Source organism: Elaeis guineensis, chromosome 3 (genome assembly GCF_000442705.2).
Source record: "Elaeis guineensis isolate ETL-2024a chromosome 3, EG11, whole genome shotgun sequence".
NCBI classification, from domain to species: Eukaryota; Viridiplantae; Streptophyta; class Magnoliopsida; order Arecales; family Arecaceae; genus Elaeis; species Elaeis guineensis.
Window position 1 is genome coordinate 21,466,581 of NC_025995.2, and position 6,837 is coordinate 21,473,417.

The following is a 6,837-nucleotide window of genomic DNA, read 5'->3' on the forward strand; positions in this document are numbered from 1 at the left end:
TCCTCCAGGCATACCGCACACTCTCTCCCGCCCACCACCGCCATCTTCCCTTCCTCCATCTTCTCCAGCTCCTCCACCGTCAACCCTCTTTCGTTACTCTTCTCCGCCTCAGCCTCCCCCGCCATGCAAAAGTGCACCAAAGATGCCAGGATGATCCCCGCGTACACCAGACACACACCGAAGTATAGAAGCAATAACATCGTCATCTCTCTCTTCTTTCACTTTCCTCTCTCTCGGGCTCTGTTAGCTTCGCTCTGCTTGCGTTCCTCGCTTCTTGGGAGCAAACGCAGAGGACGCGACCGGGGTTTATTTAATTGCTGTTTTTGGCGGGTTGCAACGGGACTCCTCGTTGGACTGGGAATCGATCACGACCGCGTGATCTAAATATATCCTAATTTGGAAATCCAAGTTCGAAATTGAGAAGGAAAAGGAGAGTAGGCAGCGCCTGCGCGTCCCTTGCAGCAGAAAGGGTCTAACGGTCGTATGCCCGCGATGCGTGATCTTCGCGGTATTACAAGGTCCCATCTGTATTGCCAATGTTGCTTGCTGACGTGGAAAACCACGCGGCAAATTTTTTTGGTACGACACGTGCAAAGATGTGAATTTTAGCAGTTGCATATCAACACGTGGATGCCAGCTTTGCAAATAGTAGGTACACCGCAGCCTTGCAAATAATAGGTACACCGCTATGTATAGAGCCTATTTAATTACTCGAGATTCTAATTATTGGCCAACTGTTTCCACCATGTAGATTTTGGGCCATCCAACAAAGCATCACCATATCATTAGTGAGATTAAAAATCTGTAAAAATTGGTTGAGCTGTTATAAAATTTTCAATCACCATGTGATATGATAATATTTTATTCAATGATTCAATTATTTCTCCAAATAATAGATCCATGAGCATTGGATCTAACCTTGACCCTAAAGATAGACAGAGGTAGAGAGCTATCTCATAATATATAAAAGTATATTTGGAGAGCTGGGCAAAAAATATTGGATATAACAAAATTCATTGCCTCGGCTCATAAGTTGTGATGCTCAAAAAATTTTGTCGAAAAGTTGAGAATGGTGGACAGAAATTTGGATGATGGCAAAAGAGAACGAGACTTTATTAAAACTGTTCGAGTTACTTATCTTCCTATTTTCTCTAGATTTTTCATGGTTGGATATGAATGCTGTATATATTAGAACTTTATATTTCTAGGGTTAGATAGTTCAAATTGAGCCACGTCCAAGGCCAAAGGTGCGCAATTCTTTTCTGACCCCAACCAAGCCTTGATTTGACTTGATATTTGAAACTTAGGCCCAGCCTTTACAACAAAGTCTAGGGCCCGTACAAAGATAGATAGGTTAGCCTTTGTTTGTTAACTTTCAAATTGGAGAATTTATTGTTAGGGGCTTAGACTGCTAAGCGATTCCTCGTATGGTAACTAGGGTTCAATTCTAAGTAGCATCGGCTCTTACAAGATTAGTTTGTTTCAGCACCAGAGCTCATATCTATATCATTCTATTATAATATTAATATATATTATAATATGATAAAATTCAATATGCTAAATATCGATATGGTACAATATAGCATTCTCGTTCAATAGGATATGATGTGTCCAATATAGTATAATATTAGTCGATACGGCGAATCTTGGGCTCTTGCTTCAACCACTAATTAGCAAGGGGATGATTCCGTGAGCTCTAACTTTGCATGGGACCTAGGGTCTATTCTAAATGGCGTAGGATGGGAATAGATAACAAGTGGGGATTAACCCCTCCTAGTCCAATAAAAAGAATGAAAGGTTTGGGCCAAGGTACTAGGTGATGTCTTAGAGGGAGTTTTTGTAAAGAGAGAGACAGAGAGACAAGGCAGTGTAAGTGGCCTCTCTTGTAGGGCTAGAGAAAGAGAGAGAGATAGAGAGGGCAAGAAAGATAGAGGAGGGGAAACAGAATCGATATGACAAAGCGGCGCAAACATACAAAGATGGAGAGGGACGCAGAGAGGGGTAAGGAAGAGAGAGAGCAGTCGTGCCTGAATGATTATAAAAATTGCAACAAACATGGCCTTCACAATGCACCAACGCTGTTAAAAAGCGGAGGCATCAGCTAAAGCAAAGGAGAAGGATGTTGGTCTGACGGAAAGTCTATGTAACTTAAAGCTCTCGTGGGGTGTTTTAGTATTGATATTCCAGAAAAATGCTCTGCATGTAAATCTCACATCCCAATAAAGACTGGGTGGACCACCCACCCATTTCATCAAAAAAAAAATCGATAATTAGAGGAATTTTGTCTCTTGATGTTATCATGCATTAGGTCAAGAAATTAAGGCCTTCCAATGCCCATCAAGTCAAAAATGCCTGCTAATCTGCTCCAAACTAAGTCAAGCCAGTCAAGCTAATTGGTTTATTTAGTTTTGCCCAAGGATACCTTCAATATTTAGAAAGAAGTATGATGTGCTCGAAGCCTCAAACAATACAACAAGAATTTTGTTTGGAGAGAATTGCCCGAACTGTATTGTTTAGGAGTGATGTCCTGATTTTTATTTTCCTCAGAGTTTGTTTGGTTGTAATAATATATAGAAAAAAAAAATAATAAAATTTTCATGGAAAAGGAAACTAAGTTTCCAAATATTTTGACTTTCTATTGAAACAAAATATTAAAAACTAGATTCTTCAAGAAAATAAGTTTCTCAAGCAATTTTAATTTGGACAAAACAAGTCTTTAAAGGTGAATGTAACAGTTCAACAACCTCTATAAAATTATTTAGAACTCATCGACTTGACAAATTATATGAAACTTACCTCATAATGTTATTCATGTTAAGTGATGGATACTATCACATGAAAATAAATAAAATGACACAAGCAAATTACTGGTGTGAGTATTTATGCACATGGTGGTAATACACAGATGGATTATAAGATGCAAAGGGTGCAAAAAAAAGGTACTTTACGCCTGCCACCAAATCTAAAATTGGTAGTCAAAAACTAAAAATTCATAATCCATTAGATGTGATCTAGAAGGCATAAAATATTTAAATACAAAAAGAAAATGATTTGGAGGCTTGTAGCTCGTGCATAAAGAAACCTAAAATATATAGTTGTAATGGAATGTCATATTGTATTGATTTTAGGGTGGCTTGATGCATAGGTAGAGATCTCCTCTTCATATTTTTCGTATATAAAGATATTTTGTCTCTAGATCCTTTTTAATGGTTTATATTTTTATTTTTTGACTATCAAAATTGAATTTGGTGACCGGTGCAATATATTTTCTTTATATCCTGTGTATAAGTGTATTATAACCACACCTATGTGGGTGATAGGTGTAGAGTCCTTTTCAATACCTATGTGCGATGCAGCATCCTATATCTATACATATGTATGTATTTATGTATGTATGTATGTAATCTTTAAAAAAAATGAAAATAGTTTGCCTAGTCTTTTTGTCTCCCCAAGCTAATGAAAAACTACAAGGTGAAACATTTTTGTCAATAATATAGACATAACAACAAACATCTTCTATTATATTAGTAATGCTAAAATACACAATGAAGCTTTTAAATTATCGATCTTATTCATCATTATCTAATGTACATTATAATTATAAGAGTCATGCGGATTTATATTTAGTTCTACATCAGCTATATACAAAATAAATCTGGATGCTTATATAACGTCAAAAAAATTCAAATAATATTTTTCAATTAATTTTTTATGTAAGCACATTAGTCATTACAAATGTTATCCAAGCAAACCCGACCCATGATCTATATGAATTAGAAGACACTATAACACAAGCTCATTTAGATTAATCAGGAATTGATCATAATGTTTATGGCTGATCTTATGGTATTTGTGATTGAATTTGAATGGATATAGACCTTTAACTTGATGAGAATGCTAGAGCGGAGTATGTGAGGATAGAACTAGTACGAGCATGCATTTTATCCCATATTGCTATACATCAAATGGATCTTAAATATTGATGTTAAATCATAGAATTTAAATAATATTTTTAACTAATTTTTTTATGTGAGATCCAGAATCGTTATAATAATACTCTTGGATATAACCACAGTCACTAACTTCAAAATATACCTTGGCCCATTGGGTGCGGTAACCAACCCAAAAGGTGTGAATGAATGACTAATTTGAAATTCTTAAATCTTCGAATAAAAGAAGAAAGATATGTCATTGAACCACTATGTGGGTAAGACTCAAGCCCGACTTCCTTTCTCTTTTCGCTTGCTTACGTGCCATTTGGTACTCAAACTTTCGAATATTAGAAAATCGCCATAGTGACAAATAAAAAGGGATACTGAAATTAGAAACCCAGTTTTATAGAATGAAATCTGCACTTAATTGAAATTCTACCTTTTTTTCCAACATGAATTAACAAATTCATTCAACAAAAACTGAAAGTAAATCCTGACCATGCGTCAATTCAAACACCTTAAAATCCAAACACTAGTAGGAAAATGTTCTCTCTTGGTAAGCAATCAACATGAGAAAGCAACTCGCTAAGTGTGCAGCGTAATTGGGACATTTCAATACATGACATTCTATCCCAGAATTAGCAATAGAAGTTGTAAATTTAGGGTGCGTTTGGTTAGCCCTTAAAAAAAATATATTTTTTTTATTTTTTAATTTTTAAAAAATAAAAATCAAAATTTGATAACAATTCAAAAAATCAAAAATTAAAATCAAAAATATTTGCTTTATGTGAAAAATAATTTTTTTTTACTTTCTAAAATTTACTTTTACTTCTTTCCGACTTACCCCAACTCGCCCCAGCCCCCTCCCCCTCCTCCTCCTCCTCCTCCTCCCTTTGGCTCTCTGCCTTCCTCGCCACCGCCGCCTCTGGTCGTGCCGATCTCATCTCCCTCCTCGCCGGATCCAACCCCGATCCGACTTGGGCCGGTAACATCAGACCCGACAGCTGAACGCACATCCACATCGGGGCAGCGAGAGTGAATCTCAATGCCATCCGCCTCTGCATCACCTCCAGTGGTGATCCTGACCAGACTGACTCCCACGGATGGACCCCACTCCACTGCACCATTGCCAGCAGATATTTGGATGTCGTCGAGTTTCTGATCGATCGATCCACCTACGACACTCGGCTCGCACGAATAAAAGACAGACGGAAGACGCCATTCAACCTCGCCATCGACTACTAGGACCATGTAAGGCTCTACGACGTACTCGGACTAAGCGACATGCTCCATCGAGTGGCACATGACGATGACGTCAACGACATACAGAGCTGCCTGATGCAGGGAGCAGCAGTAGATAGGAGGGACCAGAATGGGTGGATGGCACTCAATTGAACGACGTTCAAGAGACTGATCGAGGTGGTAAGAATGCTGATCGACGATGGAATGCAACTAGATACGATGGACTCAAAAAAATTTCTTTGGATAAAAATATTCGTGCCGTTGGAAGAGCTACTTTAGCCTCTTCACTTTCTATATAAGATGATAGCTAGCAAATATATTTTTTACTTTTTTTGCTTTTGTTCGATAGTAAATATTTAAAAAAATAAAAAATATTTTTTAAAAAAATTAAAAATTAAAAAAAAAAATAACCAAATGCACCTTTAGCAAGTGATGCAATAAAATAGATTTTGACACGAATGACCATATAAACTGAAAGGTTAGGAAATGAACAAGCAATTTATTCCTATACAATCCAGCGGCAGCCAGAAGAGGTCATAAAAATAACCACCAAGGAAAATAAAGTTCAAAGAGTTGCCTTACTACGGAATGGCAAATAGTCTGAAAATGGTAAAAAAAACAGTTTAAGTTCGAATACTTATTTGATGAACTTTAAATTGTAATCTAAACAACACGTAATGTGATGTTTCTTGCAGCAGAAACATCTTATACGCAAATTCAAAATTAATATATGGATATAAGCTTCTCAATGCAGGTTAAATAAAGGAAACAGGCCATTAGCAAAGGAGCAATAACTGACAATATCTAGATATAAAAAGCCGCTTTCCAAGGAAAACCTACTAACCCTGCAAGAAGCAGCAGCAATAAACAAATCATGCTATAAATTCCAGTATATAACCCATCCTGAAAATTGCGCAGATAATCTTGAGTGTCAAACACATACTGCAATTAATTAAGCCATAATTGTACTGCTTCATGTTTTTCAAATCTTTCTAAATTTTTCATGCTTACAAAAACAAAAAAGAAAGAAAGAAAGAAAGAAAGTATATGTGCACAAATTACAATGTATGACTAGATGAAATCACAAAAGTTTCAAATCTTTCTTCGCACGCAATATTTTTTAAACTTTCTAAAACCATTGTCAAAAAACTGAAAATATAAGATTAATACAAGATGCAAAGGTGTCAAGAAGCAACAAAAAAATCACAAGTTAGCCAGATTATGTAATATCTACCACCCTCTCTGCGGAGTACTTGTTTTCTAAATTATGGGCAAAAATGTTAAAATTTTCCCATACAACATATTCAATAAGCTTCATGGTATATCTAATATCTTGCCATGAATATAGAACCATAAAAGACAAGGCTTGCTTCATGGATGAACTTTTAACATGTAAAGAGCCATGTATAAAGATAGTCAGACTAAGTGGTCAACGGAAAAAAGAAATAAACAACTGTAAGTGGTTGGTTGTTTTCTTTGTTTTTTTCCTTTTTTCCTTCTTTGTTTTTTCCCAGAGAACTAGCATGGGAAGAAGCTTAGCACAAATCAGGTGAGTGCAGGATTCTGACCCACATCACTCATATTGAATACCCAGTGGCTTTAACAACTGAGCTAGTTGGTATCCTCATGATGTTCACAGTTTGAAACAATGCCCGGTGCCATC